The 25,579-nt window shown below is 40.7% G+C and overlaps 1 protein-coding gene across 3 annotated transcripts in view; it reads left to right on the forward strand.

The window, feature by feature from the left end:
• The window catches only part of LOC133630259 (junctional cadherin 5-associated protein-like), a 128,676-nt gene that overhangs the window by 45,604 nt on the left and 57,493 nt on the right, over nt 1-25,579 (forward strand). The gene's annotated exons all lie outside the window — the stretch shown is intronic.

Below are 25,579 nucleotides of genomic sequence, written 5' to 3' on the forward strand. Positions count from 1 at the left end.
ACCTACGCCAGCCAGCCCTCATTTGCTCATCAACACCCGTGCTCACCTGCGTTCCAGTGATCGGCAGAAGGACGAAGGACTTCACCCGATGTGTTTGGCGGCCCGGAGACGTAGGAAGTCAAGGTGAAGTCGGCGGCTAGCGCGGCTAGCGCGGCTAGCGCGGCTAGCGCTCCAACAAAGTCCTCCTGGTTGTGTTGCTGTAGTCCGCTGCTAATACACTGATCCCACCTACAACTGTCTTCTTTGCAGCCTTCATTGTTCATTAAAAAAATTGCAAAAGATGTCCAGAATACTGTGGAATTATGAAATGAAAACAGAGCTTTTTGTATAGGATTCTACGGGGTACCATAACTTCCGTTACTCGGACTTCGTCACGCGCATACGTCATCATACCGCGATGTTTCAGCCGGATATTTCCCGGGAATTTTAAAATGTCACTTTATAAGTTAACCCGGCCGTATTGGCATGTGTGGCAATGTTAAGATTTCATCATTGATATATAAACTATCAGACTGCGTGGTCGGTAGTAGTGGCTTTCAGTAGGCCTTTAACATTGCTGTATGTATACTTTTGACCCTCACATTTTCAGTAGACCCATAATAAATTCATAAAAGAAGCAAACTTCATGAATGTTTTTTTGTGAGCAACAAGTATGTGCTCCAATCACTCTATCACAACAAAATAAGAGTTGTAGAAATGATTGGAAACTCAAGGCAGCCATGACATGATGTTCTTTACAAGTGTATGTACATACGGGCGGTGAGATATCCCCGAGCTAAACGATGCCTTTTCTCAGATGATGCTCTGCCGCGCTTGATTGAGCACGTTCTGACTGACCGTCCTCGGTCCTCTACGCTCGCTCTGCCCTGTCTGTCTTCGGCAATATGTCAAGGCCGAGCGCACCAAGAAAATGGGATTGGCCGTCGGCCCGCCGGAGCTTTTTTTCCTATTTTTTTTTTGAAAGTCATCGAATGTTTGCCTGGCTACAGGGATCCCCCTCGGAGCTCCTGTCTGATGTCACGTGTGATGTCAGAGCGGAGGTGACGCAGGCAGGCAGGCAGGCAGGATAGACGCAGCCGAGCAGAAACACGTGAGAGCGACTGCCGACTGCCAGTGTGTCTCTGGAGAGTGAGGAGACTCGGCAGTGGGAGGAAACGTTTGGTGTCTATATTGTCCTATTCTGATTGGATCCCGGCCATATGTGTGGTCCATATGTTCTCTGCAGCGATTTACTCCAATGTTTAGTGTGCGAGATGCCCCTCAATATTTGTTTCCGTTTGTTTACGTCGCAGTTTTTCATAGCTCTCCCTCATGAGTGCGGGAGAATCCTTTCATCCCACCTGTTATCTGGTTCACATTCAAATTTATGCACCAAGCTCCTGATGCAGCGCAGTCTGTTCGACTCGGTTAAGTGGCGTGCACACAGAGATTTTATAAAAGATGAGGCGTTCGCTGACATTTTTCATTCGGAAGTTGGAGCCACCAGATCAGGGATGGGATAGGATAGGACTTTATTGTCATTGCACAAGTACAACGAGACTATGTTTTCAGCACAAACCCGTTCAGGATTAGACAAACAAACAATGTACAGGGTTACAGAACAGGAACGCTGATGGGTCGCCAAAGGCGACCCAAAGATGAGAAAAAGGTAAAACGCTGGGGAAGAAGATGAGTAAAAAAATACTATCTAGACTGGGCTCTTAAGGGAGCCCAGTCTGGAGTGGGAAAAAACCTCCATGCCATGCACACATAAACATGTTACATATAATCACGACAACTCGCAACAGAAGGGCGGGGAGTTGGGACCCTGGAGGTCGACTGCTGCTATGAAGCGCTGCCAGCCGTCCATCACCCCGAGGGGAATCAAGCGGTGGTGGAGGCGTGGGGTGGTGGAGGGGGTGTGTGTGTGTATATGCCCATTGTCTTGGGTGTGTTGATGTAGTGTTCATAGGCCTGGGGCCATTCTGCATGCAAGCAAAAGTTCGACTCCAGGTGTCGTTGCGGAGGGGGTAGGTCAAAAGCGTCCCATCATTGAGGTGTCCTCGGGGATGTTTTCCGAACAGCCTGTTCCTGTTGTTTACAGCGTCAAGGCCATTCGAGGTTGCCAAACTACAGTACGGTAACAGCCCACTAGTGTCCAAACTCTGGCCCGCGGGAAGTCCCAAGTTAAAAACAAATACAGATACCGTATTTTCCGTACCATAAGCGCACTGCAGATGAATGCTATATTTTCTATCTTTTTTTAAATATAAGGCGCACCGGATTATCATCATCATCGGCGGTCACTCGAACGAGTATGACGATCCTCCTGGTAGGGGTGTATCCCTTTATGGAGGATGCCTGTGCGTGACTTAGTTTAACGTGGGGTGACTGGTGCACAGACAGTCACCACACCATCCTTGACAAAATTGGGTCAGGGTCCAGTGGCATGGAGTCCAAGACGACTGGGTACCCTTTTCTGCTGCAGCCTTCATCCGCCATCGCAGCCGTTGTGGTAGTTCTTAAATCTACCGTCTTCCGCCTGCTCCGCTGTTGAGGTCTTCACTGTATCCCTGGCTAGGGGGCAGTCAGGTACTAGGCCTTTGCCAAAGGGCCACCTGGGGTAACAGTAGTAAAGGGGTTAACCTCCTAGTGCCCCAAGACCCCATAGAGGAGCCTCCACTGCCGGATGCACTTTAACGTCATGCCCAGGACACCGGACTATAGGGCACATTAAAGGAGTCATGTTATTACAATTTTTGTGGTCTACATAACATGTAATGGTAGTTATTTGGTCAAAATGTTGCATAGATTATGTTTTACTGTTCATTTTTATATGACTCAACGTTGAATTATCCGTGTGATGATTATCTCCTTTCCACCTAATCCAGTGTGTGGACAATCATATCATGTGTCCAGTAAGACGGGGTGCTTGTACACAGAACAAAGCGTTTAGATAGTGTTCAGACCTTTAGAGAACAACTGATAAGACAATGAGACACAGAGATATGGAGCATTGTACCCTTTGCCCACAGCTTTTTCTCATTTTGCTTTGTTTTTAAATGCACTTTGATTGCCACAATCTTGGATCTGCTTGCCATAGGGCCGTGCATCGGCATGTTGCGGAGACAGTGATGTCACCAATCCACTTGCCAAATGTGGTTCTGAGGCACTGGGTGTCTCTAGAATTGCTTCAGCTGGTCTAAGTTCTAAGAGGAGGCTGTTGCAACAATCCGTGCACATAAAGTCATCAATTTTAATTTACAAGAGAAAGTTCTTGTTTAGCAACCAGGCACTCACCCAAATACTCGGGCACGTTGGATAGCTACAACCCGGTTGGTTGGACTCAGTTTAGTGAGGTCCTCGCACCAGCACGGTCGTCAAAGTTGGGGCTGGTCTCAGAACACTTGCTCAGTCACAGGTGGCTAACTTTGACATGTAGTTTCCCGTTTTTTTCCGGACCATAAGGCGCACCGGATTAAAAGGCGCACTGCCGATTAGCGGGTCTAGTCAGGTCTATTTTCATACAAAAGGCGCACCGGATTATAAGGTGCATTATAGGCGTCATATTATGATTTTTTTTCTAAATGTAAAAGACTTCCTTGTGGTCTACATAACATGTAATGGTGGTTCTTTGGTCAAAATGTTGCATAGATGATGTTTTACACATCATCCTCAAGCTGCTTTCTGACAGTCGCTTCAGGATGCGCCGTTTTGTGGGCGGTCTTATTTACGTGGCTCACCTTCGACAGCGTCTTCTCCCCGTCATCTTTGTTGTAGCGGTGTAGCGTGCAAAGACGGGAGTGGAAGAAGTGTCAAAAGATGGAGCTAACTGTTTTAATGACATTCAGACTTTACTTCAATCAATAACGTAGCAGCATCTCCTCATCCGGGAACAACAAGAAGGCCGGAAATGTGTCCCGTGAAAAACTGTCCCAGCGGAACGCTCTAATAATTAAAGTTCCTTGGGTGAATAATATAGACTCACTACACCGGTATGTTTTAGCGCTTTCATGGCGAGTTTACTGACAGATATAAGTAAGAACTTTACGCTACTTTATATCAGAAAGGACAACAGTGGAGGATGAATGTCCCATAACAAGAAGATAGAGAAAAATAATAAGCTTATCGACTGCGGTGTCGGCACACACTACAAAGGGGATGCGTGCAATTTTTCAGGATTTATGCAGATCCCAAATACAGATCAGCAGGTACCAAAAGGTAAGAAAAGTTTCTTTTGCATAATATTGCGAAACAAAATGCCAGATGATGTCTTACCTTATACACACACCATAATAATACTCATATGTTTAATGCGCCGACAATCCATCAAGTGGTGCGGCTTAATAGCTTACCCAAGTCGTACTAAAACATTTTAATAGATTTTTGTGTGTGTAATGTTCTATATTTTCAATGGAACATATACAATGTTGGTGTTATTTACGTGAGTCATATTGCCATCATATTGCAGTCTACACATATCTCTTATGTTTGACTGCCATCTACTGGTCACACATTTTTTTAACCCATTCCAAAAAGTTTGGGGACCTAGATCACAGGTGTAAAACTCAAGGTCCGGGGGCCAGATCTGGCCCGCCACATCATTTTATTTGGCCCTCGAGAGCCTGGAAATAATATGTGTCATTAAAGTACTTTATATTTTCTTACTAAATGTGTTAGTTTTTTCCATTTTGACATAAATTATACATGTACTTAATGCAATCGCATATTTTTTTAAACATAAATATTATAATGTAACAAATATATGGTCATACATTCAAACAATGTTTTTGTTCAAATAGAAATAAATACTTTTTTTATCTACTTGACTTATCATTTCAAAGCTAGTTATTCATCAAATTGTCAACTTTATGAAATTTACTGTGATTTGACAGTATTTTACTGTACATGAAAAAACCGTGCCACTGTTTTTTAACCATAAAATGCTGGCAACTGAGATGCCGGTTTTTTACTGTAAAAAAAAAATGGCGGTACTGTTTTGCTATTCATAATAGTACACGGTAAAATGTAAAATCCGGCAGCTAAGTTGCCAGAATTTTACTGTAAAAATGTAGTTGTATATTTACAGTAAAAAAAAACACTGTACATTTTACAGTAAAATTCTATCAACTGAGCTGTCAGTTTTGCACCGTGAAAAACAGTAATACCCTTTTTTTCCATTTACAGTAACATGCTAAAAAAACCACTGTAAATTTTACGGTAACATTTTTGCGAGTGACCTGTCAATTTTTTACTGTAAAATCAAAAAATTTTTTTTTACATTGTACGTAAAAAAAACAAATCATCAAATGCATAGGCAATTGTGTAACAATATCATTCACTGTTGGAAGTGGCCCTCTGAGGGCAAACATAACTGCCACATGGCCCTCAATTAAAAGGAGTTTGACACCCCTGCACTAGATCATCTTTACACGTCTAGCCCTGCTTGAGTAACATGCAGTGGAATTTCCTGACATTTTGCCAAATAACTTTGCACGGCAGCACAAAATTCCATGACATTGTGTGAGACTTCAGCACACCTTGTAAAACTTCAGTGGTCGTCTGAAGCAAAGGTGTCTAAAAGTGGGGCCCGTGACACATTCTGCAGACAAAATAAACACGTCCTTGATTAAAACGCTACAGACGACAAAAAAAAAACACTAAGAAAAAAAATGTAACCTGCTAGGGTTGCGCGATATAGACGATGTATGATATTTGTTGAGTATTAAACTCTGCGACTGGTTTTTTCGGATATTGACCACGTTGGGGTTCCGGTCAGAGAACACACAGTCATCATTTGGACTCCTCCAACTTTAATGGTGCATATTGGTGTAGGTTCATTTAGTTACTTAGTTATTATCTGTAAACCACAAGCAAACACCCATCAACATTTATGTCATTTAACTAAACAACAATATATATATATGCCTATATATATGCTCAAAGTAAAATACTAGAGACATAATATACTGCATTTCCACAATGGCATATGAGCTAGCCACATTAGCAGCAGCAATGCTATCCTTAACAGGGAGATGTTAGCTCGTAGCATTCTGACAACACAGCATCAATAATATTATTAAAACACCCCTAAATGTTACACGAACACAGTGATGTCTATTAATAAACTAAATTAGTCTTATATAATAATCAACATACTCACATCGTCAAAGACTAGAGCACCGATTAAACGTAGCAGAGAAAACAAGTCAGCACACATTAACACACGTCAAAAGGGAAGCGGAAGTGACCCCTACAGGAAGGAAGCGGAAGTGACACTGTCATGAAATGCTTCAAAATAAAGTATCTGAAAACGTAGATAAACATGTAGAATTCTTAACAATATTAGTAGATTGGATTACAATTCCGGAGCTGTGATTCGATTAAAAAACGATAACTGATGCATCTTTAGTTTGTGTACCGTATTTTTCGGACTATAAGGCGCACTTAAAATCCTTTAATTTTCCCAAAACTCGACAGTGCGCCTTATAACCTTGTGTGTCTAATGTACGGAATCGTTTTGGTTGTGCTTACCGACCTCGAAGCTATTTTATTTGGTACATGGCGAAATGATAAGTGTGACCGGTAGATGGCAGTCACACATAAGAGATACGTGCAGACTGCAATATGACTCAAGTAAACAACACCACCTTTTTATATATTCTTTTGAAAATATAAAACTCGCTCAAAAATCTATCAAAATGTTTTAGTACGACTTTGGTTAGCTATGAAGCCACACCGCTTGATGGATTGTACTGTGTTGGTGTACGTGGTACAGATGGTGTACGTGGCATTATTCCGTTTGTATTTATTTATTCTTGTAAAACACTAATGCAATGCTACACACAGATATAAATAGTCAGCTCAACAACTGGAGTAGTCTTTAACAATATTTGACTGATGGACAAATGAATAGAAATAGGCTAGATGAATAAATGAACACTCAATCAGCATGCTAAATCAAACTATAAGCTACATTCTTGTATGACAACAGAATGGCTAGCAGAACACAAGGCAGAGGGAACTACACCTTTTGATTTAGTATTTGCTAGTTGAACTTTACAGACCACAAAAAAGGTCAATTCCGATCGCTAACAATGTTAGCACAAATCAATGGGATTTAACATAGCGAAAATTAGCATCACGGCAAACTGAGAAATATTTTCGGTTCATTATGAGACTGTGGTGGTACATAAACCTAGCTAGCTAGAGATATTGACCCCAAAATCATTGAACAAGTACAGGAACAGCTATAGCTAGCTTGAGTGGAAGTCTGCTGGAGTAGTCTACAGTCTTACAGTAACAATTACACCTCTATTAAAGGCCTACTGAAATGATTTTTTTTTTATTTAAACGGGAATAGCAGATCCATTCTATGTGTCATACTTGATCATTTCGCGATATTGCCATATTTTTGCTGAAAGGATTTAGTAGAGAAAATCGACGATAAAGTTCGCAACTTTTGCTCGCTGATAAAAAAAAAGCCTTGCCTGTACCGGAAGTAGCGTGACGCCACAGGAGGTAATATTCCTCACAATTTTCCTTTGTTTACAATGGAGCGAGAGAGATTCGGAGCGACAAAGCGACGATTACCCCATTAGTTTGAGCGAGGATGAACGATTCGTAGATGAGGAACGTTACAGTGAAGTACTAGAGAGGCAGTATCTTTTTTCGCTCTGACCGTAACTTAGGTACAAGCTGGCTCATTGGATTCCACACTCTCTCCTTTTTCTATTGTGGATCACAGATTTGTGTTTTAAACCGCCTCGGATACTATATCCTCTTGAAAATGAGAGTCGAGCACGCGAAATGGACATTTAAAGTGACTTTTATCTCCACGACAATACATCGGTGACACACTTAGCTACTGAGCTAACTTGATAGCATCGTTCTCAAATGAAGATAGAAACAAAATAAATAAACCCCTGACTGGAAGGATAGACAGAAGATCAACAATACTATTAAACCATGGACATGTAACTACACGGTTAAAAATTCTCAGCCTGGTAAGGCTTAACAATGCTGTTGCTAACGACGCTAAGGCTAATTTAGCAACTTAGCAACCGGACCTCACAGAACTATGATAAAAACATTAGCGCTCCACCTACGCCAGCCAGCCCTCAATTTCCCATCAACAGCCGTGCTCACCTGCGTTCCAGCGATCGACGGCGCGACGAAGGACTTCGTCCGTGGGTTTGGCGGCAAGCATCGGCTAGGCGTAGTAAGTAGTCCTTGTTGTGTTGCTGTAAGTATTGTACTTAGCCGCTAATACACCGATCGATCCCACCTACAACGTTCTTCTTTGCAGCCTCCATTGTTCATTAAACAAATTGCAAAAGATTCACCAACACAGATGTCCAGAATACTGTGGAATTTTGTCGAAGAAAACAAGAGCTTTTTGTATCGGGTCCGATGGGGTCCAACCACTTCCGTGGATTTTGTGACGTCACGCGCATAAATCATATCCAAAGGAGTTTTTCAACCGGAAGTGTGGCGGGAATTTTAAAATTGCACTTTATAAGTTAATTGGCATGTGTTTCAATGTTAAGATTTCATCATTGATATATAAACTATCAGACTGCGTGGTCGCTAGTAGTGGCTTTCAGTAGGCCTTTAAACTTAAATACCGTACATCAAATATATTTACCGTATTTCCTTGAATTGGCGCAGGGAATATAGTATTCGCACGTCTAGAATCACTGCCGGGTCAAACTCGTTTCTCAAAATAATTAACGCATGCTTGGCCTTATCGCCGGTTTATTATTGAAGCCGGATCAAATTCGTTTTGCAAAATATTAATTTTATTATCGCATGTCTATAATTTTCACCGGGTCAAACTCGTTTCGCAAAATATTTAGCATATGGCTAGAACTTCCACCGGGTCAAATTCGTTACGTCACGAGTGACGCTTTACCTGTCCTCATTTTCAAAATGGAGGAAGCTGCTTTCAGTAGTTTACAATCGCACAAAGGAAAAAAGATAAAGAGCTATTCAGTAGGATTTAAGGTCCAAGCTATTGAATACCGGTACAGTATGCTAAAGAGAACAGTAAGCAGCTATGTTTTATTAATATACCGTAGCTGCGTGTGTCAAATACTGTATAAGTCATTAGATGACTCCCGCCTCCTGGTGGTAGAGGGCGCTGCCGCGCTAGTGATCCTTCTTGCGACTTCCGGTACTGCAGAAGAAGTGAACACACGCAGCAAGAGATTTTTTTTTTTAACAAGGAGGATTACATACCGGTATCTAAAATAAAACAGTTTTCTAAACTGGACTTTCAATGGAAGCAGGAGGTAATAATTAAAGGAATATCTCCATCGAGACAGAGACTTTTAAAACGGAAAAAAGAAAATAATGAAGACTTCTATAAACAAGTTATCGATGCTTTTGGTCAGAAGGAGCTGCAAATGGACTCCATTTATAAGTACAGGTAAGACCATAATAACGTTTTTTTTAATTAAATGTGCTTTTCATGATGGTATGCTTACATCACACTCAAAGCGCACGCCTAAATTTTATGGATTCCTTTTGGTAAACGCCGGAGTGAGAAGAGGTTTTAAAATAATTACTGCATGCACGGCCATCCCGCCGGTTTCCGGTAAACGCAGGAGTGACAGGAGGTTTTAAATTAATTAACGCCCCTGCGGCTATTCAAGGAAATACGGTACCCCAGTAATATCATCAACACTTACCTGACTGGATGAAGTCCTTGGGCTCAAATACTAGTGTGGCCTCAATAGCCCTGCTGTGGTGTGTTGCATGCTGGGAATTATCTGCACATGTGATGGAGGAATGCACAGTGCAGGGTTGAAATTCTACTGAATTTGCATGAAATCAGGTTGTTTTAGCTCATAATCATGCCGCAAGATCTAGCATGTTGCATTCAATTTGCGTTAATTCCCGTTCATTCCCGTGGAAAGTTTCCAACTTTGAACATTCCCGGAATTTTGCAACCCTTGTCAGGACCCATTGAATTTCCCAGGGACCCACTCGACTCACCACCTGTGGGTCACTTCATTGGAAATCTGTCTGCATCTCTTCTTGCTGAATGTCGTTTTGCATCACATGTCGGTCTTTTTACCCTCGTATGATGGTTTAGCGTAAAATAAATGCTACTTAAAAAACAAAGCACCGCCTATGAGCATGGGAAGTCGCCCATCGTCCTGAATTGATTGCATTTGACCTTCAAGGTTCTGACTGTCACGTGCCGTCGCATCAATCGAGCAATGCTTTTTGTTTTGCACCTTGCTACTTTATGACACCGAGTAAGGGACATGTAGAGTCAAATCTGATTAGAGAAGAGCGGTGGCATGCCAACTCTTTGATCAGCGTGCTTCGTGCTGATAAACCACGGCCACTGTCATCTCCAGCGAACCCCGGACCTTGACAGGCACTAATTAGGACGCAGCATGGATTGGGAATAGCTAAGTGCAGGTGAAGCTTACTGTGTAGCAGAACAGTGCGTTCGTGGATTAGCGTGCCTAATGACCTTGCCTTTATCTCCCCCTCTCTCTCTCTCTCTCTCTTTCCTATTTTAAAATGCTGGCCGCAGTACAAAAAAATGCACAGTCCTGAATATCCCTGCACATGTGAGCGCATTCAGTCGAAGAAAATCTCATGACGTCAAGTGGCTGATGAGCTCAGCATTGATATGTTAGCAGTTGGGCTAGTTAGGTTTGGAGGACAAGTATGAAAAGGATCAACCAGACCATAATAGTGCACTGTAGGGCTGGGCGATATGGCCTTTTATTAATATCTCAATATTTTTAGGCCATGTCACGATACACTATATATGTCAGGTTCAAACACTGATGACATCTATTAAACAGACAAGAAGCAAGGAATTAAACAGAGACAGTATTCAATTTAGCTCATTGAGGAGAAACTTCTGGGCTGTACACATTGAATTATTTACATTATTTACAATCAGGGGTGTGGAGGGGGGGCATGGGGGGGGGTATGGACATCAAGTAGTGGACATAGAGAGAGAGAGAGAGAGAGAGAAAGAGAGAGAGAGAGAGAGAGAGAGAGAGAGAGAGAGAGAGAGAGAGAGAGATCAGAAGGCATAAGAAAAAGAAAAAGTATCTGCATTTGATTGTTTACATTTGATTATTAGCAATCCGGGGAGGGTGTTAGTTTAGGGTTGTAGCTGCCTGGAGGTGAACTTTTATTGCGGTTTTGAAGGAGGATAGAGATGCCCTTTCTTTTATACCTGTTGGGAGCGCATTCCACATTGATGTGGCATAGAAAGAGAATGAGTTAAGACCTTTTTTAGTTCGGAATCTGGGTTTAACGTGGTTAGTGGAGCTCCCCCTGGTGTTGTGGTTAAGGCGGTCATTTACGTTAAGGAAGTAGTTTGACATGTACTTCGGTATCAGGGAGGTGTAGCGGATTTTATAGACTAGGCTCAGTGCAAGTTGTTTAACTCTGTCCTCCACCTTGAGCCAGCCCACTTTAGAGAAGTGGGTAGGAGTGAGGTGGGATCTGGGGTGGAGGTCTAGAAGTAACCTGACTAGCTTGTTCTGAGATGTTTGGAGTTTAGATTTGAGGGTTTTGGAGGTGCTAGGGTACCAGGAGGTGCATGCATAATCGAAAAAGGGTTGAACGAGAGTTCCCGCCAGAATCCTCAAGGTGCTTTTGTTGACCAGAGAGGAAATTCTGTAGCGCTCCAACAAAGTCCTCCTGGTTGTGTTGCTGTAGTCCGCTGCTAATACACCGATCCCACCTTCTTTGCAGCCTTCATTGTTCATTAAAAAAATTGCAAAAGATGTCCAGAATACCGTGGAATTATGAAATGAAAACAGAGCTTTTTGTATAGGATTCTACGGGGTACCATAACTTCCGTTACTCGGACTTCGTCACGCGCATACGTCATCATACCGCGATGGGAATTTTAAAATGTCACTTTATAAGTTAACCCGGCCGTATTGGCATGTGTTGCAATGTTAAGATTTCATCATTGATATATAAACTATCAGACTGCGTGGTCGGTAGTAGTGGCTTTCAGTAGGCCTTTAAAAACACAATTAAATAGGCTTCCTTCTTGAATTTTGCTGCCAGCGGAGTCCGGGTGATACAAGTTATGAAGTGAAGCAACAACGGGGGACTATTTAAGCAGCCCACGCATGAGCCGGGACAGCACAACTGTTGCCGCGGGGCACGATTTGACCAAAAAAATGTAAATATACGTCTTTTTGGCCAACCTTTTGTGCGCGAGCTAATTGACTAACAAAGCGCGGGGCAAGGAAGGCCAACATGCGAGCAAAAAAAAAAAAAAAAAGCACATTGCTTTGCAGTGTGGCGACGTGCTCTGTTGTGTAACGCTCCTGTTATTGCTCATCATCGTGTGAACGCATGCACACTGTCCCTAGCAACACAACATGCCACACTAAACGTTTTAACGCCGCGTGATAGCGTTGTCATCTCCCGGTGGCTTTGAACTCAAGTCAAAGAACAAAATGTGCTACTCATTTGGATCTTGTTAGCCAGTGTAGAATCCAAACTCTTGCTGGTTCTGAATCGCTGGACGTGTCAGAATAGAGGCATCACAAACGAAAAAGCATCGGTGGAAGATTGCAGCACTGACGAAACCAAATTCTGAGCAATGGTCAAAAGCTGCATTAGCAGTATGACAAAATGTGCATCACCAAAAACAAACGCAACACCATGCAGTGAGGTTTGCTGACATAGTCAGTAAACAAGTGCCACATATGTTGTAATTAAAGGCCTACTGAAAGCCACTACTACCGACCACGCAGTCTGATAGTTTATATATCAATGATGAAATCTTAACATTATAACACATGCCAATACGGCCGGGTTAACTTATAAAGTGACATTTTAAATTTGCCGCTAAACTTCCGGTTCGAAACGCCTCTGAGGATGACGTATGCGCGTGACGTAGACCGGGGAACACGGGTATGCCTTCCACATTGAAGCCAATACGAAAAAGCTCTGTTTTCATTTCATAATTCCACAGTATTCTGGACATCTGTGTTTGTGAATCTGTTTCAATCATGTTCATTGCATTATGGAGAAGGAAGCTGAGCAAGCAAAGAAGAAAGTTGTCGGTGCGAAATGGACGTATTTTTCGAACGTAGTCAGCAACAACAGTACACAGCCGGCGCTTCTTTGTTTACATTCCCGAAAGATGCAGTCAAGATGGAAGAACTCGGATAACAGAGACTCTAACCAGGAGAACTTTTGACTTCGATACACAGACGCCTGTAGAGAACTGGGACAACACAGACTCTTACCAGGATTACTTTGATTTGGATGACAAAGACGCAGACGTGCTACTGTGAGTATGCAGCTTTGGCTTCTAAACATTTGATCGCTTGACCGTATGTGCGCAACTTTTTTTTTGCGTATGTACGTAACTTTTTTTAAATATATAAGCTTTATGAACCTTGGGTTAGGTGAACGGTCTTTTGGGCTGAGTGATTGTGTGTGTTGATCAGGTGTTTGAATTGTATTGGCGTGTTCTATGGAGCTAAGAGCTAGCATAGGAGCTAGGAGCTAGCATAACACGTACCGTACCGTACGTGCGCGTCACGTACGTAACTTTTTAAAAATATATAAGCTTTATGAACCTTGGGTTAGGTGAACGGTCTTTTGGGCTGAGTGATTGTGTGTGTTGATCAGGTGTTTGAATTGTATTGGCGTGTTCTATGGAGCTAGGAGCTAGCATAGGAGCTAGGAGCTAGCATAACACGTACCGTACCATACGTGCGCGTCACGTACGTAACTTTTTAAAAATATATAAGCTTTATGAACCTTGGGTTAGGTGAACGGTCTTTTGGGCTGAGTGATTGTGTGTGTTGATCAGGTGTTTGAATTGTATTGGCGTGTTCTATGGAGCTAGGAGCTAGCAGAGGAGCTAGGAGCTAGCATAACAAACACGCAGGTGTTTTTATGCAGGATTAATTTGTGGCATGTTAAATATAAGCCTGGTTGTGTTGTGGCTAATAGAGTATATATATGTCTTGTGTTTATTTACTGTTGTAGTCATTCCCAGCTGAATATCAGGTCACCCCCGCCTCTCACAGCATCTTCCCTATCTGAATAGCTTCAACTCCCCACTAGTCCTTCACTTGCACTTTACTCATCCACAAATCTTTCATCCTCGCTCAAATTAATGGGGAAATTGTCGCTTTCTCGGTCCGAATCTCTCTCACTTCATGCGGCCATCACTGCGTATATGTTCAACTGACTACGTCACGCTACTTCCGGTAGGGGCAAGCCTTTTTTTTATCAGATACCAAAAGTTGCAATCTTTATCGTCGTTGTTCTATACTAAATCCTTTCAGCAAAAATATGGCAATATCGCGAAATGATCAAGTATGACACATAGAATAGATCTGCTATCCCCGTTTGAATAAAAAAAAATCATTTCAGTAGGCCTTTAACCCGTAAGTCAAAATCGGAGGTTTTAAAGCAGGGATGTCAAACTCAAAGGCCAGATCTGGCCCGCCACATCATTTTATGTTGCCCACAAAGGCCTGGAAATAATATGTGTCAATTAGGGCTGGGCGATATGAGTAAATCTCGATATATTTGTACTTAAACTCGATATTCGATATACACTATATTGCCAAAAGTGTTTGGCCACCTGCCTTGACTCCCATATGAACTTGAAGTGCCATCCCATTCCCAACCCATAGGGGTCAATATGATGTCGGTCAACCTTTTGCATCTATTACAGCTTCAACTCTTCTGGGAAGGCTGTCCACAAGGTTGCGGAGTGTGTTTAGAGGAATTTTCCACTATTCTTCCAAAAGCGCACCAACACTGATGTTGGTGGAGAAGGCCTGGCTCTCAGTCTCCGTTCTAACTCATCACAAAGGTGTTCTATCGGGTTCAGGTCAGGACTCTGTGCAGGCCAGTCAAGTTCATCCACACCAGACTCTGTCATCCATGTCTTTATGGACCTTGCTTTGTGCACTGGTGCACAGTCATGTTGGAAGAGGAAGGGGCCCGCTCCAAACTGTTTCCACAACGTTGGCAGCATGGGATTGTCCAAAATATTTTCACTGGAACTAAGGGGCCCTAGCCCAACTCCTGAAAAACAAACCCAGACCCTAATTCCTCCTCCACCAAATTGCACACTGGATTCCACACTCTCTCCTTTTTCTATTGTGGATCACGGATTTGTATTTTAAACCACCTCAGATACTATATCCTCTTGAAAATGAGAGTCGAGAACGCGAAATGGACATTCACAGTGACTGAACATGTAAATACACGGTTAATAATTTTCAGCTTTGCGAAGCTAAAAAAAATAGAAGCTAAGTTAGCTAGAGAGCTAACGTGATAGCAGGCTCAAATGCAGATAGAAACAAAATTAAAAAAAACCCTGACTGGAAGGATAGACAGAAGATCAACAATACTATTAAACCATGAACATGTAAATACACGGTTAATAATTTTCAGCTTGGCGAAGCTAAAAAAATAGAAGCTAACTTAGCTACGGAGCTAACGTGATAGCATCAGTCTCAAGTGCAGATAGAAACGAAATTAAAAAAAACCCTGACTGGAAGGATAGACAGAAGATCAACAATACTATTAAACCATGAACATGTAAATACACGATTAGTAATTTTCAGCTTGGTGAAGCTAAAAAAAATAGAAGCTAAGTTAGCTACGGAGCTAACATGATAGCATCAGTCTCAAATGCAGATAGAAACTAAATTAAAAAAATCCCTGACTGGAAGGATAGACAGAAGATCAACAATACTATTAAACCATGAACATGTAAATACACGGTTAATAATTTTCAGCTTTGCGAAGCTAAAAAAATAGAAGCTAAGTTAGCTAGAGAGCTAACGTGATAGCAGGCTCAAATGCAGATAGAAACAAAATTTAAAAAAAACCCTGACTGGAAGGATAGACAGAAGATCAACAATACTATTAAACCATGAACATGTAAATACACGGTTAATAATTTTCAGCTTGGCGAAGCTAAAAAAATAGAAGCTAACTTAGCTACGGAGCTAACGTGATAGCATCAGTCTCAAATGCAGATAGAAACTAAATAAAAAAAAAACCCTGACTGGAAGGATGGACAGAAGATCAACAATACTATTAAACCATGAACATGTAAATACACGGTTAATAATTTTCAGCTTGGCGAAGCTAAAAAAATAGAAGCTAAGTTAGCTACAGAGCTAACGTGATAGCAGGCTCAAATGCAGATAGAAACAAAATTTTAAAAAACCCTGACTGGAAGGATAGACAGAAGATCAACAATACTATTAAACCATGAACATGTAAATACACGATTAGTAATTTTCAGCTTGGCGAAGCTAAAAAAATATAAGCTAAGTTAGCAATGGAGCTAACGTGATAGCATCAGTCTCAAATGCAGATAGAAACTAAATTAAAAAAAAACCCTGAATGGAAGGATAGACAGAAGATCAACAATACTATTAAACTATGAACATGTAAATACACGGTTAATAATTTTCAGCTTGGCGAAGCTAAAAAAATAGAAGCTAACTTAGATGCGGGCGTTGTACGCTTTTGACGACACCCCGGCCGCCATCAGAGTCGGCAAGAAACATATATTTCCCCAAAGTTACGTACATGACATGCACATATCGACACGCACGTACGGGCAAGCGATCAAATGTTTGGAAGCCAAAGCTGTACTCACCGTAGTGCGTCTGCTATCCTGCTCACAACACAACACAACCTCCTGGTGTTGGTGTTGCTGCAGCCAGCCGCTAATACACCGATCGCACCTACAACTTTCTTCTTTGCAGTCTCCATTGTCCATTAAACAAATTGCAAAAGATTCACCAACACAGATGTCCAGAATACTGTGGAATTTTGTCGAAGAAAACAGAGCTATTTGAAAGTTGCAATGTTAAGATTTCATCATTGATATATAAACTATCAGACTGCGTGGTCGCTAGTAGTGGCTTTCAGTAGGCCTTTAATAATGCCGACATTTGACTTTGGAATATTTAGGAGCGAGGAAATTTCACGACTCGATTTGTTGCACAGGTGGCATCCTGTGACAGTTCTACGCTGGAAATCACTGAGAGCGGCCCATTCTTTCACAAATGCTTGTAGAAACAGTCTCCATGCCTAAGTGCTTGATTTCATACACCTGTGGCCGGGCCAAGTGATCTGATTCTCATCATTTGGATGGGTGGCCAAATGCTTTTGGCAATATACTGTGTTTTCCGGTGAAAGTTTCCACATAAGGATATTAATTTCTGAGCGAGAGTCAGTGAAATTGAAGTGAATGACAACAGTGGCACTTTTATTAACCCAGTTAGTCAAGATGGGTATTAACAGCCCAGAAAATAAACTGTTTAAGTAGCACAGAATTACATAACATAAATAAAATAGAAACATTTTTATTTCTACGTAAAATAAATAACATAGCTGTGCAAATAATACATTTTTGGCAGCATTTCTCGTGCAAAATAAGCCCGGCTTGGGAACTGGAGAACAGTTTAGATTTGGGTTTACATGGTAAACAACTCAAATTAAAGGCCTACTGAAATGATTTTTTTTAATTTAAACTGGGATAGCAGGTCCATTCAATGTGTCATACATACGTCATTTCGCGATATTGCCATATTTCTGCAGAAAGGATTTAGTAGAGAACAACGACGATAAAGATCGCAACTTTTGGTATCTGATTAAAAAAAAGCCTTGCCCCTACCGGAAGTAGCGTGATGTAGTCAGTTGATAGCCTCCTCATATTTTCCTATTGTTTCCAATGCAGCTAGAGCGATTCAGACCGAGAAAGCGACGATTACCCCATTAATTTGAGCGAGGATGAAAGATTTGTGGATGAGGAACGTTAGAGTTAAGGACTAGAATGCAGTGCAAGACATATCTTTTTTCGCTCGGACCGTAACTTAGGTACAAGCTGGCTCATTGGATTCCACACTCTCTCCTTTTTCTATTGTGGATCACGGATTTGTATTTTAAACCACCTCGGATACTATATCCTCTTGAAAATGAGAGTCGAGAACGCGAAATGGACATTCACATTGACTTTTATCCCCACGACAATACATCGACAAAACACTTTAGCTACGGAGCTAACGTGATAGCATCGTGCTTAACAGCATATAGAAACTAAATAAATAAGTCCCTGACTGGAAGGATAGACAGAAGATCAACAATACTATTAAACCAGGGACATGTAAATACACGGTTAATGCTTTCCAGCCTGGCGAAGCTTAAAAATGCTGTTGCTAACGACGCCATTGAAGCTAACTTAGCTACAGAGCTAACGTGATAGCATCGTGCCTAACTGCATATAGAAACAAAATAAATAAATCCCTGACTGGAAGGATAGACAGAAGATCAACAATACTATTAAACCAGGGACATGTAAATACACGGTTAATGCTTTTCAGCTTGGCGAAGCTTCAACATGCTGTTGCTAACGACGCCATTGAAGCTAACTTAGTATAACGGGACCTCACAGAGCTATAATAAAAGCATTAGCGCTCCACCTACGCCAGCCAGCCCTCATCTGCTCATCAACACCCGTGCTCACCTGCGTTCCAGCGATCGACGGAAGGACGAAGGACTTCACCACGATCATCCGTGCGGTCGGTGGCTAGCGTCGGCTAGCGCGTCTGCTATCCGAGTCAAAGTCTTCCTGGTTGTGTTGCTGTAGTCCGCCGCTAATACACCGATCCCACCTACAACTTTCTTCTTTGCAGTCTTCATTGGTCATTAAACAAATTGCAAAAGATTCACCAACACAGATGTCCAGAATACTGTGGAATTATGAGATGAAAACAGAGCTATTTTGTATTGGATTCAATGGGGTACCGATACTTCTGTTTCACTGGTTACGTCACGTGCATACGTCATCATACAAAGACGTTTTCAACCGGAAGTTTAGCGGGAAATTTAAAATGTCACTTTATAAGTTAACCCGGCCGTATTGGCATGTGTTGCAATGTTAAGATTTCATCATTGATGTATAAACTATCAGACTGCGTGGTCGGTAGTAGTGGCTTTCAGTAGGCCTTTAATGTTTTATCCAGACGCATACATTTGTCCAAATGTGGCCAAGTAGACACATTGTGGGTTTCCTGGATGTGGTCTACATCGCTAAAAGAAACATCTAAGGAAGAGAATCCCTCTGCCATCTTCCACTAGTTTTTTAATATATAAATCTCTCTTCTCTTCTCCGACTCTCTCGTCGTCATTTGGGATGCCTGTTGTGATTTCCCTTCCTGGCATACTTGCCAACCTTGAGACCTCCAATATCAGGAGGTGGGGGGGCTTGGTCGGGCGTGGGTGACGGGGGGTGGGGGGGCGTGGTTATTTACAGCTACAATTCACCAACTCAAGTATTTCATATACAGGTATATATATTAGGACTGCAACTAACGATTAATTTGATAATCGATCAATCTGTCGATTATTACTTCGATTAATCGATTAACAATCGGATAAAAGAGATAAACTACATTTCTATCCTTTCCAGTATTTTATTTAAAAAAAACAGCATAATGGCACCATACTTATTTTGATTATTGTTTCTCAGCTGTTTGTAAATGTTGCAGTTTATAAATAAAGAATTATTAAAAAAAAAAAAAAAAAAAAAATACAATTTTTTTTAATTTAAAAAAAAAAAAAAAATACAAATTTTTAAATTTATTTTTTGTAATTTTTTTGTAATTTTTTTTAAAAAGCCTCTGCACATGCGCGTTACATAGATCCAACGAATCGATGACTAAATTAATCGGCAACTATTTTTATAATCGATTTTAATCGATTTAATCGATTAGTTGTTGCAGCCCTAATATATATATATATATATATATATATATATATATATATATATATATATATATATATATATATATATATATATATATATATATATATATATATATATATATATATATATATATATACTGTATATATATATATATATATATATATATATATATATGAAATACTTTCATTGAATTCTAGCAATATATATATATATATATATATATATATATATATATATATATATATATATATATATATATATATAAATATATATATATATATATATATATATATTTATTTCATTTACATAAAAGAAATACTTGAATTTCAGTGTTCCGGTGGCTATCCATTAGATGGCAGTATTGTCCTGTTTAACTTCTCCGTTCATGATGAGTACATCATTTCGGCCACCGTGTTCAATGGAGAAGTCTGTTCTACATATTTACAGGCAACATACACCTTCCCCTTCGAACTGTCCCGGATGAACTGAAATTCTTGTTTCCATTCGTTTTGGAACTTGCAAGCGTATTTCTTCATCTTGCTCGCCGACGGCGTCGCCATGTCTGTAATTTCCTCGTTCTTCTGCTTCGTCTCCTCGTTGTGTGCGCAGTTGTGCACTCTACTCTCTAAAAGCCCTAGATGTTATGACGTCATTGGGCGGGCAAGCTGTTTATATTGTGGGAAAGCGGACGTGAGAACCGGCTGTCCCCACTCAGTCGCAGGTCCGCATTGAGCTGGAGGGGGCGTGGCCTCCAGCTCCGGCTGAATACCGGGAGTTTGTCGGGAGAAAATCTCTGCCGGGAGGTTGTCGGCAGAGGCGCTGAATACCGGGATTCTCCCGCTAAAAACGGGAGGGTTGGCAAGTATGATTCCTGGTTCCATGACCCGCCCTATCTTGCCTCTGATTGGCCTAATCTCAACCAACAATTTTTGATGTCTATGGATGTTCCCATTCCTCCAGGTCCTTGTATTCTTAGGGCAGTCAATCAATCGCAACTGGACTGTTCAGTTTGTCTCAGAAGACATTTTGCCTCTCACCCGAGCAGGCTCCATCAGTTCATGCTCAGACTTTAGATTGGTCAGGTCTAGTCCTATAAAGTCCTATCGAACAGTCCGGTTGCGAGCGATCGAATGCCCCGAGAGTACCATTTGGATTGTTTTTTTTGTCATCAAACCGGTGGCATAAAGTCACAAGGCAATTGAACATCTTTCATGACGTATATTGAAACTCCGATATTCCCAACAAAAATGTTGAAAATACGTTTTGTTTCCCCCCGCTGTGTGGATACCACAAGCTTCTGAAATACAGTTTCAAGAGCACTGACACTCACCTCTCAGGCAGTCTCGTATGCTCGTTTGGTGCACTCCAGGGTTCAGATGATAGCGCTCACACATTAAACACAAACACACTAGCGGAACAAAACCCAACATAACCTGACTAGTGTTCACACATCCTATTGGTAATTTACTAGGGGTGTAACAGAAGGGTTTCCCCTTAATGTAATTGGCAATTTATCGGGGCGCACCACCACTGCAAAATTATAGTCGCCACACCTTATAAAAAAGGGTTTTAAAATGAAAAAATAAAATATATATATCACGTGTTGTAGCCTCTAAAAGAAGTCACACAAAGTCTGACATTATTTTTAACTTTTATTCCCAGTCCTATAATAACAACCGGTTCAATTCAAACAGTATTACTTCTCGTGCACACACTTTTGTCTCTGTGCTTCCCCAGACACAACAATCAATCAATCAATCAATCAATCAATCAATGTTTACTTACAAACCCCGTTTCCATATGAGTTGGGAAATTGTGTTACATGTAAATATAAACGGAATACAATGATTTGCAAATCCTTTTCAACCCATATTCAGTTGAATATGCTACAAAGACAAGATATTTGATGTTCAAACTCATAAACTTTTTTTTTTTTTTGCAAATAATAATTAACTTGGAATTTCATGGCTGCAACACGTGCCAAATTAGTTGGGAAAGGGCACGCTCACCACTGTGTTACATGGCCTTTCCTTTTAACAACACTCAGTAAAGCAGGGGTCACCAACCTTTTTGAAAGCAAGAGCTACTTCTTGGGTACTGATTAATGCGAAGGGCTACCAGTTTGATACACACTGAAATAAATTGCCAGAAATAGCCAATTTGCTCAATTTACCTTTAACTCTATGTTATTATTAATAATTAATGATATTTACACTTAATTGAACGGTTTAAAAGAGGAGAAAACACGAAAAAAATGACAATTAAATTTTGAAACATAGTTTATCTCCAATTTCGACTCTTTAAAATTCAAAATTCAACCGAAAAAAAGAAGAGAAAAACTAGCTAATTCGAATCTTTTTGAAAAAATTTAAAAAATAATTTATGGAACATCATTAGTAATTTTTCCTGATTAAGATTAATTTTAGAATTTTGATGACATGTTTTAAATAGGTTAAAATCCAATCTACACTTTGTTAGAATGTATAACAAATTGGACCAAGCTATATTTCTAACAAAGACAAATCATTAACTCTTCTAGATTTTCCAGAACAAAAATGTTAAAAGAAATTCAAAAGACTTTGAAATAAGATTTATATTTGATTCTACAGATTTTCTAGATTTGCCAGAATAATTTTTTGGAATTTTAATCATAATAAGTTTGAAGAAATATTTCACAAATATTCTTCGTCGAAAAAACAGAAGCTAAAATGAAGAATTAAATTAAAATGTATTTATTATTCTTTAAAATAAAAATAAAACATTTGCTTGAACATTGATTTAAATTGTCAGGAAAGAAGAGGAAGGAATTTAAAAGGTAAAAAGGTATATGTGTTTAAAAATCCTAAAATCATTTTTAAGGTTGTATTTTTTCTCTAAAATTGTCTTTCTGAAAGTTATAAGAAGCAAAGTAAAAAAATGTATGAATTTATTTAAACAAGTGAAGACCAAGTCTTTAAAATATTTTCTTGGATTTTCAAATTCTATTTGAGTTTTGTCTCTTAGAATTAAAAATGTCGAGCAAAGCGAGACCAGCTTGCTATAAATAAATACAATTTAAAAAATAGAGGCAGCTCACTGGTAAGTGCTGCTATTTGAGCTATTTTTAGACCAGGCCAGCGGGCGACTCATCTGGTCCTTACGGGCTACCTGGTGCCCGCGGGCACCGCGTTGGTGACCCTTGCAGTAAAGGTTTGGGAACTGAGGAGACACATTTTTGAAGCTTCTCAGGTGGAATTCTTTCCCATTCTTGCTTGATGTACAGCTTAAGTTGTTCAACAGTCCGGGGGTCTCCCTTGTGCTATTTTAGGCTTCATAATGAGCCACATATTTTCAATGGGAGACAGGTCTGGACTACAGGCAGGCCAGTCTAGTACCCGCACTCTTTTACTATGAAGCCACGTTGATGTAACACGTGGCTTGGCATTGTCTTGCTGAAATAAGCAGGGGCGTCCATGGTAACGTTGCTTGAATGGCAACATATGTTGCTCCAAAAGCTGTATGTACCTTTCAGCATTAATGGTGCCTTCACGGATGTGTAAGTTACCCATGTCTTGGGCACTAATACACCCCCATACCATCACACATGCTGGCTTTTCATGCGGGTTCTTTTCCTCTTTAGTCCGGAGTACACAACGTCCAGGGTTTCTAAAAACAATTTGAAATGTGGACTCATCAGACCACAGAACACTTTTCCACTTTGCATCAGTCCATCTTAGATGAGCTCAGGCCCAGCGAAGTCGACGGCGTTTCTGGGTGTTGTTGATACACGGTTTTCGCCTTGCATAGGATAGTTTTAACTTGCACTTACAGATGTAGCAACAAACTGTAGTTACTGACAGTGCTTTTCTGAAGTTTTCCTGAGCCCATGTGGTGATATCCTTTAGACACTGATGTCACTTGTTGATGCATTACAGCCTGAGGGATGGAAGGTCACGGGCTTAGCTGCTTACGTGCAGTGATTTCTCCAGATTCTCTGAAGCCTTTGATGATATTACGGAGCGTAGATGGTGAAATCCCTAAATTCCTTGCAATAGCTGGTTGAGAAATGTTGTTCTTAAACTGTTCAACAATTTGCTCAGGCATTTGTTGACAAAGTGGTGACCCTCGCCCCATCCTTGTTTGTGAACGACTGAGCATTTCATGGAATCTACATTTATACCCAATCATGGCACCCACCTGTTCCCAATTTGCCTGTTCACCTGTGGGATGTTCCAAATAAGTGTTTGATGAGCATTCCTCAACTTTATCAGTATTTATTGCCACCTTTCCCAACTTCTTTGTCACGTGTTGCTGCCATCAAATTAAAAAGTTTATGAGTATTTGCAAAAAAAAAAATGTTTTATCAGTTTGAACATCAAATATGTTGTCTTTGTAGCATATTCAACTGAATATAGGTTGAAAATGATTTGCAAATCATTGTATTTCGTTTATATTTACATCTAACACAATTTCCCAACTCATATGGAAACGGGGTTTGTATATAGCCCTAAATCACAAGTGTCTCAAAGGGCTGCACAAGCCACAACGACATCCTCGGCTCAGATCCCACATCAGGGCAAGGAAAAACTAAACCCAATGGGACAATGAGAAACCTTGGAGGGGCGACCGGTGCAATGGACGTCGAGTGAATCTAGCATAATATTGTGAGAGTCCAGTCCATAGTGGATCTAACATAATATTGTGAGAGTCCAGCCCATAGTGGATCTAACATAATAGTGTGAGAGTCCAGTCCATAGTGGATCTAACATAATAGTGAGAGTCCAGTCCATAGTGGATCTAACATAATATTGTGAGAGTCCAGCCCATAGTGGATCTAACATAATAGTGTGAGAGTCCAGTCCATAGTGGATCTAACATAATAGTGTGAGAGTCCAGTCCATAGTGGATCTAACATAATAGTGAGAGTCCAGTCCATAGTGGATCTAACATAATATTGTGAGAGTCCAGCCCATAGTGGATCTAACATAATAGTGTGAGAGTCCAGTCCATAGTGGATCTAACATAATAGTGAGAGTCCAGTCCATAGTGGATCTAACATAATAGTGAGAGTCCAGTCCATAGTGGATCTAACATAATATTGTGAGAGTCCAGCCCATAGTGGATCTAACATAATAGTGTGAGAGTCCAGTCCATAGTGGATCTAACATAATAGTGAGAGTCCAGTCCATAGTGGATCTAACATAATAGTGAGAGTCCAGTCCATAGTGGATCTAACATAATATTGTGAGAGTCCAGTCCATAGTGGATCTAACATAATAGTGAGAGTCCAGTCCATAGTGGATCTAACATAATATTGTGAGAATCCAGCCCATAGTGGATCTAACATAATAGTGTGAGAGTCCAGTCCATAGTGGATCTAACATAATAGTGAGAGTCCAGTCCATAGTGGATCTAACATAATATTGTGAGAGTCCAGCCCATAGTGGATCTAACATAATAGTGTGAGAGTCCAGTCCATAGTGGATCTAACATAATAGTGAGAGTCCAGTCCATAGTGGATCTAACATAATAGTGTGAGAGTCCAGTCCATAGTGGATCTAACATAATAGTGAGAGTCCGGTCCATAGTGGATCTAACATAATAGTGAGAGAGTCCAGTCCATAGTGGATCTAACATAATAGTGAGAGTCCAGTCCATAGTGGATCTAACATAATAGTGAGAGAGTCCAGTCCATAGTGGATCTAACATAATAGTGAGAGTCCAGTCCATAGTGGATCTAACATAATAGTGAGAGTCCAGTCCATAGTGGATCTAACATAATAGTGTGAGAGTCCAGTCCATAGTGGATCCAGCATAATAGTGTGAGAGTCCAGTCCATAGTGGATCTAACAT

This window comes from Entelurus aequoreus, linkage group LG15 (assembly GCF_033978785.1).
Source record: "Entelurus aequoreus isolate RoL-2023_Sb linkage group LG15, RoL_Eaeq_v1.1, whole genome shotgun sequence".
NCBI classification, from domain to species: domain Eukaryota; kingdom Metazoa; phylum Chordata; class Actinopteri; order Syngnathiformes; family Syngnathidae; genus Entelurus; species Entelurus aequoreus.